Here is an 11953-nt window from a genome sequence, read left to right as displayed (position 1 = left end):
TGGTACAGGACTGGTGATTACTGATGGTAGAGGACTGATGATTACTGATGGTAGAGGATTGATGATTACTGATGGTAGAGGACTGATGATGAGTAATTTTGTAATTTTTATTAGGATCCCATTAGCTAACGCCATAATGCTAGCTAATCTTCCTGGGGTCCAACACCAATTAACAAGACAATACAAACAACCACAATCAAGACATCACAAACATTCAACAAGTAGACAATACAGATAATTAAAACACTGACAGGAAACACATTTAACATCCTCTGCCATTTAGTGATGGCAGAGGACTGATGATGAGTGATGGCAGAGGACTGAGGACTGATGATGAGTGATGGTGCAGGACTGATGATGGTAGAGGGCAGAGGACTGATGATTAGTGATGGTAGAGGGCAGAGGACTGATGATGAGTGATGGTAGAGGGCAGAGGACTGATGATGAGTGATGGTAGAGGGTAGAGGACTGATGATGAGTGATGGCAGAGGACTGATGATGAGTGATGGTAGAGGGTAGAGGACTGATGATGAGTGATGGTAGAGGATTAATAATTAGTGATGGCAGAGGGTAGAGGATGGTTGATTAGTGATGGCAGAGGACTGATGATTAGTGATGGTAGAGGGTAGAGGACTGATGATGAGTGATGGCAGAGGGTAGAGGATGGTTGATTAGTGATGGCAGAGGACTGCCAATACTGTGACATTCTAGAAAGTTTCTGTGGTTGATGACTTTGGCCCCAATAGTGGAAGCTGTCCAACGTCTGCTCTACCTGATGCCTGAAATATCAGCCCCAGACGTTCAATCATCCTCACATTTCTCCACCTGTTCTATTACATGAAATATGAAATAGGTAAAACTTATATTGAGTTTCTAAAATTAACTTGGAAATAGGAGTGACAGTTTTCAAATTGTTTCTCATTTCATATCCCAATAGATTAGGACCCGACCAGAAAAGCTCACATTTTTCAGGAACAATCTCCAAATTATTTTGACAAGGCCAGGGCAGACGACTTAGCCCACATTTTCAAATGGTCCTAAATATATACTCTGCATAGTTTGGTCATTATACAACTTGTGACATCACGACCAACGGGCCTATGCAGACTTGAGATATTTATTGTATTTTTTTAATTTCACCTTTATTTCACCAGGTAGGCCAGTTGAGAACAAGTTCTCATTTACAACTGCGACCTGGCCAAGATAAAGCAAAGCAGTGCGACACAAACAACAACACAGAGTTACACATGGAATAAACATACAGTTAATAACACAATAGAAAAGTCTATATACAGTGTGTGCAAATGTAGTAAGATTAGGGAGGTAAGGCAATAAATAGGCCATAATGGCGAAATAATTACAATTTAGCAATTAAACACTTGAGTGATGGATGTGCAGAAGATGAATGTGCAAGTAGAGATACTGGTGTGCAAAGGAGTAAAAAAATAATAACAGTATGGGGATGAGGTAGTTGGATGGTGTAACGGCTGTCGTCGGAAGAAAACCAAGATGCAGCGGAGGTTGTGTGTTCATCTTGATATTTAATAAAAATGAACCACTACAAAACAAAACACTTGATAGCAACGACAGCGAACAGTCCTGTCTGGTCCCAACTGAACAAAACAGAAAACAATCCCCCACACAACCCAAAGGAAAAACCTGCTCCTTATGTGTGACTCCCAATCAACAACAACGAACTTCAGCTGTGCCTGATTGGGAGCCACACACGGCCCAAAACAAAGAAATACAAAAAACATAGAAAAAGAACATAGAACGCCCACCCAATGTAACACCCTGGCCTAACCAAAATAAAGAACAAAAAACCCCTCTCTATGGCCAGGGCGTTACAGATGGGCTATTTACAGATGGGCTATGTACAGGTGCAGTGATCTGTGAGCTGCTCTGACAGCTGGTGCTTAAAGTTAGAGAGGGAGATATGAGTCTCCAGCTTCAGTGATTTTTACAATTCGTTCCAGTCATTGGCAGCAGAGAACTGGAAGGAAAGGCGGCCAAAGGAGGAATTAGCTTTGGGGGTGACTAGTGAAATATACCTGCTGGAGCGTGTGCTACAGGTGGGTGCTGCTATGGTGACCAGTGAGCTGAGATAAGGCTGGGCTTTACCTAGCAAAGACTTATAGATGACCTGGAGCCAGTGGGTTTGGTGAAGAATATGTAGTGAGGGCCAACCAACGAGAGCATACAGGTCGCAATGGTGGGTAGTATATGGGGCTTTCGTGACAAAACAGATGGCACTGTGATAGACTGAATCCAATTTGCTGAGTAGAGTGTTGGAGGCTATTTTGTAAATTACATCACCGAAGTCAAGGATTGGTAGGATAGTCAGTTTTACGAGGGTATGTTTGGCAGCATGAGTGAAGGAGGCTATGTTGCAAAATAGGAAGCCGATTCTAGATTTAATTATGGATTGGAGATGCTTAATGTGAGTCTGGAAGGAGAGTTTACAATCTAACCAGACACCTAGGTATTGTAGTTGTCCATATATTCTAAGTCAGAACCGTCCAGAGTAGTGATGCTGGACGGGCGGGCAGGTGCGGGCAGCGATTGGTTGAAAAGCATGCATTTAGTTTTACTTGCATTTAAGAGCAGTTGGAGGCCACGGAAGGAGAGTTGTATGGCATTGAAGCTCGTCTGGAGGTTAGTTAACCTGTTGGAGCTAGGGGACAGTATTTTCACGGCCGGATAAAAAACGTACCCGATTTAAACTGGTTACTACTCTCGCCCAGAAACTAGAATATGCATATAATTAGTAGATTTCTTTAGTTTCTAAAACTGTTTGAATGGTGTCTGTGAGTATAACAGAACTCATATGGCAGGCCAAAACCTGAGAAGATTCCATGCAGGAAGTGCCCTGTCTGACAATTTGTTGTCCTTCTGTTGCATCTCTATCGAAAATACAGCATCTGTGCTGTTACGTGACACTTTCTAAGGCTTCCATTGGCTCTCAGAAAGCGTTCAGAAAGCGGAATGACGTGTCTCCTGTCTCTGGGCAAAGTACAGCAGCAGAGTTTGTAAGTGGCCTGCCTGGGGACAGTGAGACTGAGATGCGCGTTTACGAGACTTCTCAATTTTTTTCTTTCAGTCTTTGAATGAATACAACGTTGTCCGGTTGGAATATTATCGCTATTTTACGAGAAAAATAGCATAAAAATTGATTTTAAACAGCGTTTGACATGCTTCTAAGTACGGTAATGGAATATTTTGACATTTTTTGTCACGAAATGCACTCGCACGTTACCCTTCGGATAGTGACCTGAACGCACGAACAAAACGGAGGTATTTGGATATAACTATGGATTATTTGGAACCAAAACAACATTTGTTGTTGAAGTAGAAGTCCTGGGAGTGCATTCTGACGAAGAACAGCAAAGGTAATCCAATTTTTCTAATAGTAATTCTGAGTTTAGGTTGCCCCAAACTTGGTGGGTGTCAAATTAGCTAGCCTGTCATGGCCGAGCTATGTACTCAGAATATTGCAAAATGTGCTTTCGCCGAAAAAGCTATTTTAAAATCTGACATAGCGTTTGCATAAAGGAGTTCTGTATCTATAATTCTTAAAATAATTGATGTATTTTGTCAACGTTTATCATGAGTAAATTAGTAAATTCACCGGAAGTTTTCGGTGGGTATGCTAGTTCTGAACATCACATGCTAATGTAAAAAGCAGTTTTTTGATATAAATATGAACTTCATTGAACAAATTATGCATGTATTGTATAACATAATGTCCTAGGAGTGTCATCTGATGAAGATCATCAAAGGTTAGTGCTGCATTTAGCTGTGGTTTTGGTTTTTGTGACATATATGCTTGCTTTGAAAATGGCTGTGTGATTATTTTTGGCAGGGTACTCTCCTGACATGATCTAATGTTTTGCTTTCGCTGTAAAGCCTTTTTGAAATCGGACAACGTGGTTAGATTAACGAGAGTCTTATCTTTAAAATGGTGTAAAATAGTCATATGTTTGAGAAATTGAAGTTATAGCATTGTTTAGGTATTTGTATTTCGTGCCACGCGATTCCACTGGCTGTTGAATAGGGTGGGACGCAAACGTCCCACTGGCCCAGAGAGGTTAACACAGTGTCCAAAGAAGGGCCAGAAGTATACAGAATGGTGTCGTCTGCGTAGAGGTGGATCAAAGAATCACCAGCAGCAAGAGCGACATCATTGATGTTTTTGTGCTGTTCAAGGGCAGTCAGGTCTGGAGTGAACCAAGGGCTATATCTGTTCTTTGTTCTACATTTTTGAATGGGGCATGCTTATTTAAGATTGTGAGGAAGGCACTTTTAAAGAATAACTAGGCATCCTCTACTGACGGAATGAGGTCAATATCCTTCCAGGATACCCGGGCCAGGCCTGCTCGCTGAAGTGTTTTAGGGAGTGTTTGACAGTGATGAGGGGTGGTCGTTTGACCGCAGACCCATTACGGATGCAGGCAATGAGGCAGTGATCGCTGAGATCCTGGTTGAAGACAGCAGAGGTGTATTTGGAGGCCAGCTTGGTTGGGATGATATCTATGAGGGTGCCCGTGTTTACGGATTTGGGGTTGTACATGGTAGATTCATTGATAATTTGTGTGAGATTGAGGGTATCTATCTTAGATTGTAGGACGGCCGGGGTGTTAAGCATGTCCCAGTTTAGGTCACCTAACAGTACGAGCTCTGCCGAGAGATGGGGGGCAATCAATTCACATATGGTGTCCAGGGCACAGCTGGGGGCAGAAGGTGGTCTATAGCAAGCGGCAATGGTGAGAGACTTGTTTCTGGAAAGGTGGATTTTTAAAAGTAGAACCTCAAATTTTTGGTGCACAGACCTGGATAGTATAACAGAACTCTGCAGGCTATCTCTGCAGTAGATTGCAACTCCGCCCCCTTTGGCATTCTATCTTGTCGGAAAATGTTATAGTTAGGGATGGAAATTTCAGGGTTTTTGGTGGCCTTCCTAAGCCAGGATTCAGCTACGGCTAGGACATCCGGGTTGAAGCAGTGAATAAAACAAACTTAGGGAGGAGGCTTCTAATGTTAACATGCATGAAACCAAGGATTTTACGGTTACAGAAGTCAACAAATGAGAGCACCTGGGAAATGGGTGTGGAGCTAGGCACTGCAGGGCCTGGATTAACCTCTACATCACCAGAGGAAGAGAGGAGGAGTAGGATAAGGGTACGGCTAAAGTCTATAAGAGCTGGTCGTCTAGTCCGTTCGGAACAGAGAGTTAAAGGAGCAGGTTTCAGGGCACGGAATAATAGATTCAAGGCATAATGTACAGACAAGGGTATGGTAGGATGTGAGTACAGTGGAGGTAAACCTAGGCATTGAGTGACAATGAGAGAAGTATTGTCTCTAGAGACACCATTTAAACCAGGTGAGGTCAACACATGTGTGGAAGGTGGAACAAAAGGGCATATTGAGCAGGGCTGGAGGCTCTACAGTGATATAAGACAATAATCTTAACCAAAACAGCAATGGACAATACATATTGACATAAGGGAGAGGCATGCGTAGCCGAGTGATCATGGGGTCTAGTGAGTAGCTAGGCGGGCTGGAGACATGGCGATTCAGACAGCTAGAGGGCCGGGGCTAGTAGGCTAGCAGAAGGGCCTTAGGGGGACGTCGCGACGGAAGAGTCAGTTGTAGCCCCCTCGGGTGGTTACGTCAGCAGACCAGTCGTGATGGATCGGCAGGGCTCCGTGTAGTAAAAGGGTCCAGGCCAATTGGCAAAATAGGTATTGTAGCCCAAGAAATTTGGCTGATGGACCTCTTCAGCTAACAGTCCGATATGCTTGAGACAGCTAGCGGGCCACAGCTAGCAGGCTAGCAGATGGGCATTCAGGGGACGTTGCAACGGAGGAGCCTGTTGAGAACTCCCTCGGATAGATTACGTCGGTAGACCAGTTGTGAAGGATCGGAAGGGGCTCTGTATCGGCAGTAAAAGGGGTCCAAGCCAATTGGCAAAATAGGTATTGTAGCCCAAGGAGTGGCTGATGGACCTCTTCAGCTAGCCGGGAGATGGGCCTAGCATAGGCTAGCTCCAGGCGGATTGGTGCTTGCTTCGTGACAGAGACTTTAGCCAGGAGTAGCCACTCGGATAGCAGCTACAGTGAGGGAAAAAAGTATTTGATCCCCTGCTGATTTTGTACGTTTTCCCACTGACAAAGAAATGATCAGTCTATAATTTTAATGGTAGGTTTATTTGAACAGTGAGAGACAGAATAACAACAAAAAAATCCAGAAACATTATGCTTTGGGGGTGTTTTTCTGCTAAGGGGACAGGACAACTTCACCGCGTCAAAGGGACGATGGACGGGGCCATGCACCGTCAAATCTTAGTTGAGAACCTCCTTCCCTCAGTCAGGGCATTGAAAATGGGTCGTGGATGGATATTCCAGCATGACAATGACCCAAAACACACGGCCAAGGCAACAAAGGAGTGGCTCAAGAAGAAGCACATTAAAGGTCCTGGAGTGGCCTAGCCAGTCTCCAGACCTTAATCCCATAGAAAATCTGTGGAGGGAGCTGAAGGTTCGAGTTGCCAAACGTCAGCCTCGAAACCTTAATGACTTGGAGAAGATCTGCAAAGAGGAGTGGGACAAAATCCCTCCTGAGATGTGTGCAAACCTGGTGGCCAACTACAAGAAACGTCTGACCTCTGTGATTGCCATCAAGGGTTTTGCCACCAAGTACTAAGTCATGTTTTGCAGAGGGGTGAAATACTTATTTCCCTCATTAATATGCAAATCAATTTATAACATTTTTGACATGCGTTTTTCTGGCTTTCGTTTTTTGTTATTCTGTCTCTCACTGTTCAAATAAACCTACCATTAAAATTATAGACTGATCATTTCTTTGTCAGTGGGCAAACGTACAAAATCAGCAGGGGATCAAATACTTTTTTCCCTCACTGTAGCTAGCTGCTATTATCCAGGTGAAAAGGTTCAGAGCTTGCGGTAGGAATCCGAAGATGTGGGGAAAATTAGTCCGGTAAGCTCTGGGTTGAATCGCACTGTGCAGACTGGCAGGGCTAAAGGTTAGCTGATGACCGCTAGCAGTGGCTTCTGTTGGGGGTTCCGGTTCTAAAGTAAAGAAAACAGCAGATCCCATTGGGTGAGGCGGGTTACAGGAGAGTATGTTGGATTATATGCGAAGAAAAAAGATATATACAGGGGACACGACAAGATGAAGACAAAGACGCCTGACTGCTACGCCATCTTGGATTGGGAAAGTATGTGCATTTTATTTTGATTAATTTGGTAAATCAGCAACCAAAAGTCATCAGCTAACAAGACTTCAATCTAAGCCTGGGCAGCTCAAATCAACATAATCATAAGATAAGTATCATGTTGTGCGCTCTAATGTCCTTTTCCTGTAAGTGCTGCTTTTACAAAGATGAAAAACACAGCTTTTTCCATGTGTCATGTAATCCTTTCACAAGTCCGTTAAGGCATCCTAACCTTTCTTGGCTTCGCTTCAGATACAGTCTGATCTTTAATCATCTGCTCTGCAGAAGAATATCACACAGACATAAAGCTCTACTGCTTTGGTCTAGTCCGGGTCAGGAGAAGCTCTATTACTTTGGTCTCGTCCGGGTCAGTAGAAGCTCTGTTGCTTTGGTCTAGTCCGGGTCAGGAGAAGCTCTATTGCTTTGGTCTAGTCCTGGTCAGGAGAAGCTCTATTGCTTTGGTCTAGTCCGGGTCAGGAGAAGCTGTATTGCTTTGGTCTAGTCCAGGTGAGAAGATTTTTATTCAACTGACCAAACACTCCTGAGTGGATAAAATGATGAGGAATGAGTCTGAGAGCAGCTAACTCCAAAACTTAATTAGGGGACAGAAAATTGATTTACAGACCTTTGTCATGGGAAATGCAATCTTTACCTTTTCATTTAAAGGCTTTTGATTTTCACAGCTAGATAATATTAGCTTTGTACAGAGGCAGAAGGAAGGGGCATTGATAAATGGGCATACAGGAAAAGATGGGGAATAAATTATGAAAACTACAGAAAATATTATACTTCAACATATAAAAGCATCAGACATAAGCTGTTTCCAACAAACAATTTGAGGCCATCATCATCCACAAACTACAAAAAATTATGCAATAAAAATAATTTAATGATTTCAGGACTAATTCTAAAATGTTGCCTTCAAGATACTGTCCAACTCCCAAAGGTGAAATAAACATGGGTAAACATAATAAACATAGAACTATGACTTGGTGTACAAAGAGAACAGGAGAAGACCTAGTACCGACCCCTGGGGGACACCAGTAGTGAGAACAGGAGAAGACCTAATACTGATTCCTGGGCGACACCAGTAGTGAGACATTAAAGAGGACCTAGAACCGATTCCTGGGGGACACCAGTAGTGAGAACAGGAGAGGACCTAATACTGATCCCTGGGGGACACCAGTAGTGAGACATGAACCTTTCTGGCGCAGGCGTTCCACTAGCGACCCACCTCGACAACATCCGGTGAAATTGCAGAGCGCAAAATTCAAATGACAGAAATATTTAACATTCAGGAAAATACAAGTGTCATACATCAAAATAAAGCTTAACTTCTTGTTAATCCAGCTGCTGTGTCAGATTTCAAAAAGGCTTTACGGCGAAAGCACACCATGGGATTATCTGAGGACAGGGCCCCGCATACAAAAGCATGAAAAACATTTTTCAACCAGGTGCGCCACAAAAGTCAGAAATAGCGATATAATAAAAGCCTTACCTTTGAAGATCTACTTCTGTTGGCACTCCAAAAGGTCCCAGTTACATCACAAATGGTCCTTTTGTTCGATAAAGTCCTTCTTTATAACCCCAAAAACTCAGTTTAGCTTGCGCGCTTCATTCAATAATCCGCCGGTTTCCGTCCTTCAAAATGCATACAAAATGAATCTCAAACGTTAACAATAAACTTCTCCAAACAAGTCAAACAACGTTTATAATCAAACCTCAGGTACCCTAATATGTAAATGAAGGATACATTTAATACGGAGAATCATTATTTTCTTTACCGGAGATAAACAACAAAGAATGCGCTCTCTTCCACGCGCATGAAAACACTACAGCCAAAATGGGAGCCACTTAGAAAGACTACCAATTCTAGCTAATTTTTCCAAAAACAAGCCTGAAACTCTTTCTAAAGACTGCTGACATCTAGTGGAAACCCTAGGAACAGCAATCTGGGAGGATTTCGCCTCATAATAAATATGACAGCCATTGGAAACAGTGGTAGGCTGAATAATTTATTTTGGGATGGTTTGTCCTCAGGGTTTTGCCTGCCATATCAGTTCTGTTATACTCACAGACATTATTTTAACAGTTGTAGAAATGTTACAGTGTTTCCTATCCAAATCTACCAATTATATGCATATCCTAGCTTCTGGGCCTGAGGTTTTGGGCCTATAACAGGCAGTTTACTTTGGGCACGCTTTTCATCCGGACGTCAAAATACTTCCCCCTAGCCCAAAGAGGTTAAAGAGGACCGATGACCGAGCCCTGGGGGACAACAGCATTGAGACCACGCAGTGGTGATAGGTAGACATATAAAACCTGGTTTTACACTACATGAAACCCACACCCTAACACCAGGGTGTATACACCAGGGTAACACCGGTGCCACAGTAGAAAAGACCCATATGGTGCATTTCCACTTAGGGTTTACCCCAGGGTTTTACCCGAAAGGCTCAGACTTTTCTGTTTCCATCTACGGGGGCTGGCACCTGTTTCTCACTGGGCCATGGCTCTGGTAGACCTGCCCTGAGTTGGGGCCAAGCCCAGGAACAGGGTGCTTTTCAGCTGGAATTTACATAACCATGGCTAACTGTGCATAGGGAAAATAGGGGAGGGCCTAGAACCGAGCCCAGGGAGACACCAGTAGTGAGACTATGTGGTGCAGACACAGATCCTCTCCACACCACCTGGTAGGAGTGGCCTGCCAAGTAGGATGCAATTCAGGAGTGTGCAGAGCCTGAGGCACCCAACCCTGAGAGGGTGGAGAGGAGGATCTGATGGTTCACTGTATTGAAGCCAGTGGATAGATCTAGGAGGATGAGAACAGAGGAGAGAGAGTCAGCTTTGGCAGAGCAGAGAGCCACCGTGACACAGAGAAGAGCAGTCTCAGTTGAGTGAACGTTCTTGAAGCCTGAATGGTTAGGGCCAAGAAGATCCTTTTGAGAGAGTTAGCGATAGAGTGGGTCAGGTCTGTCGTTTTTGACATCAGAGGGGTTGAGTGTTGGTTTCTTTAGGAGGGGAGCAACTGGCCATTTGAAGCAAGCGTCCCACCTAGCCCATAGAAGTTAACGAGAGTCTTGTCTTTAAAATGGTGTAAAATAGTCATATGTTTGAGAAATTGAAGTAATAGCATTTCTAAGGTATTTGAATAACGCGCCACGGGATTCCACTGGCTGTTACGTAGGTGGGACGAAATCGTCCCACTGGCCCTAGAGAACTTGACCTCTATGGGCTAGGTGGGACGCTTGCGTCCCACCTACTCAACAGCCAGTGTAATCCCGTGGCGCGATATTCAAATACCTCAAAAATGCAAAAACTTCAATTTTTCAAACATATGACTATTTTACACCATTTTAAAGACAAGACTCTCGTTAATCTAACCACACTGTCCGATTTCAAAAAGGCTTTACAACGAAAGCAAAACATTAGATTATGTCAGCAGAGTACCCAGACAGAAATAATCAGACACCCATTTTTCAAGCTAGCATATAATGTCACATAAACCCAAACCACAGCTAAATGCAGCACTAACCTTTGATGATCTTCATCAGATGACAACCCTAGGACATTATGTTATACAATACATGCATGTTTTGTTCAATCAAGTTCATATTTATATCAAAAACCAGCTTTTTACATTAGCATGTGACTAGCATTCCCACCGAACACTGCCGGTGAATTTACTAAATTACTCACGATAAACGTTCACAAAAAACATAACAATTATTTTAAGAATTATAGATACAGAACTCCTCTATGCACTCGATATGTCCGATTTTAAAATAGCTTTTCGGTGAAAGCACATTTTGCAATATTCTCAGTAGATAGCCCGGCATCACAGGGCTAGCTATTTAGACACCCAGCAAGTTTAGCACTCACCAAAGTCAGATTTACTATAAGAAAAATGTTATTACCTTTGCTGTTCTTCGTCAGAATGCACTCCCAGGACTTCTACTTCAATAACAAATGTTGGTTTGGTCCCAAATAATCCATTGTTATATCCAAATAGTGGCGTTTTGTTCGTGCGTTCAAGACACTATCCGAAAGGGTAAATAAGGGTGACGAGCATGGCGCATTTCGTGACAAAAAATGTCTAAATATTCCATTACCGTACTTCGAAGCATGTCAACCTTCTGTTGACCCAATAGGGTCTCTAACCCTTCTGTTGACCCAATAGGGTCTCTAACCCTTCTGTTGACCCAATAGAGTCTCTAACCTTTCTGTTGACACAATAGGGTCTCAATAGGGTCTCATCCTTCTGTTGACCCAATAGGGTCTCTAACCCGTCTGTTGCCCCAATAGGGTCTCTAACCCTTCTGTTGCCCCAATAGGGTCTCAATAGGGTCTCACCCTTCCGTTGACCTAATAGGGTCTCTAACCTTTCTGTTGACCCAATAGGGTCTCAATAGGGTCTCTAACCTTTCTGTTGACCCAATAGGGTCTCAATAGGGTCTCATCCTTCCGTTGACCCAATAGGGTCTCTAACCCGTCTGTTGCCCCAATAGGGTCTCAATAGGGTCTCTAACCCTTCTGTTGACCCAATAGAGTTTTTAACCTTTCTGTTGACACAATAGGGTCTCAATAGGGTCTCATCCTTCTGTTGACCCAATAGGGTCTCTAACCCGTCTGTTGCCCCAATAGGGTCTCTAACCCTTCTGTTGCCCCAATAGGGTCTCAATAGGGTCTCTAACCCTTCTGTTGACCCAATAGGGTCTC

The sequence above is a fragment of the Salmo salar genome, chromosome ssa20 (assembly GCF_905237065.1).
Source record: "Salmo salar chromosome ssa20, Ssal_v3.1, whole genome shotgun sequence".
NCBI classification, from domain to species: Eukaryota; Metazoa; Chordata; class Actinopteri; order Salmoniformes; family Salmonidae; genus Salmo; species Salmo salar.
The sequence above is the reverse complement of the archived record's forward strand: the minus strand, read 5'-3'. Positions refer to the sequence as shown.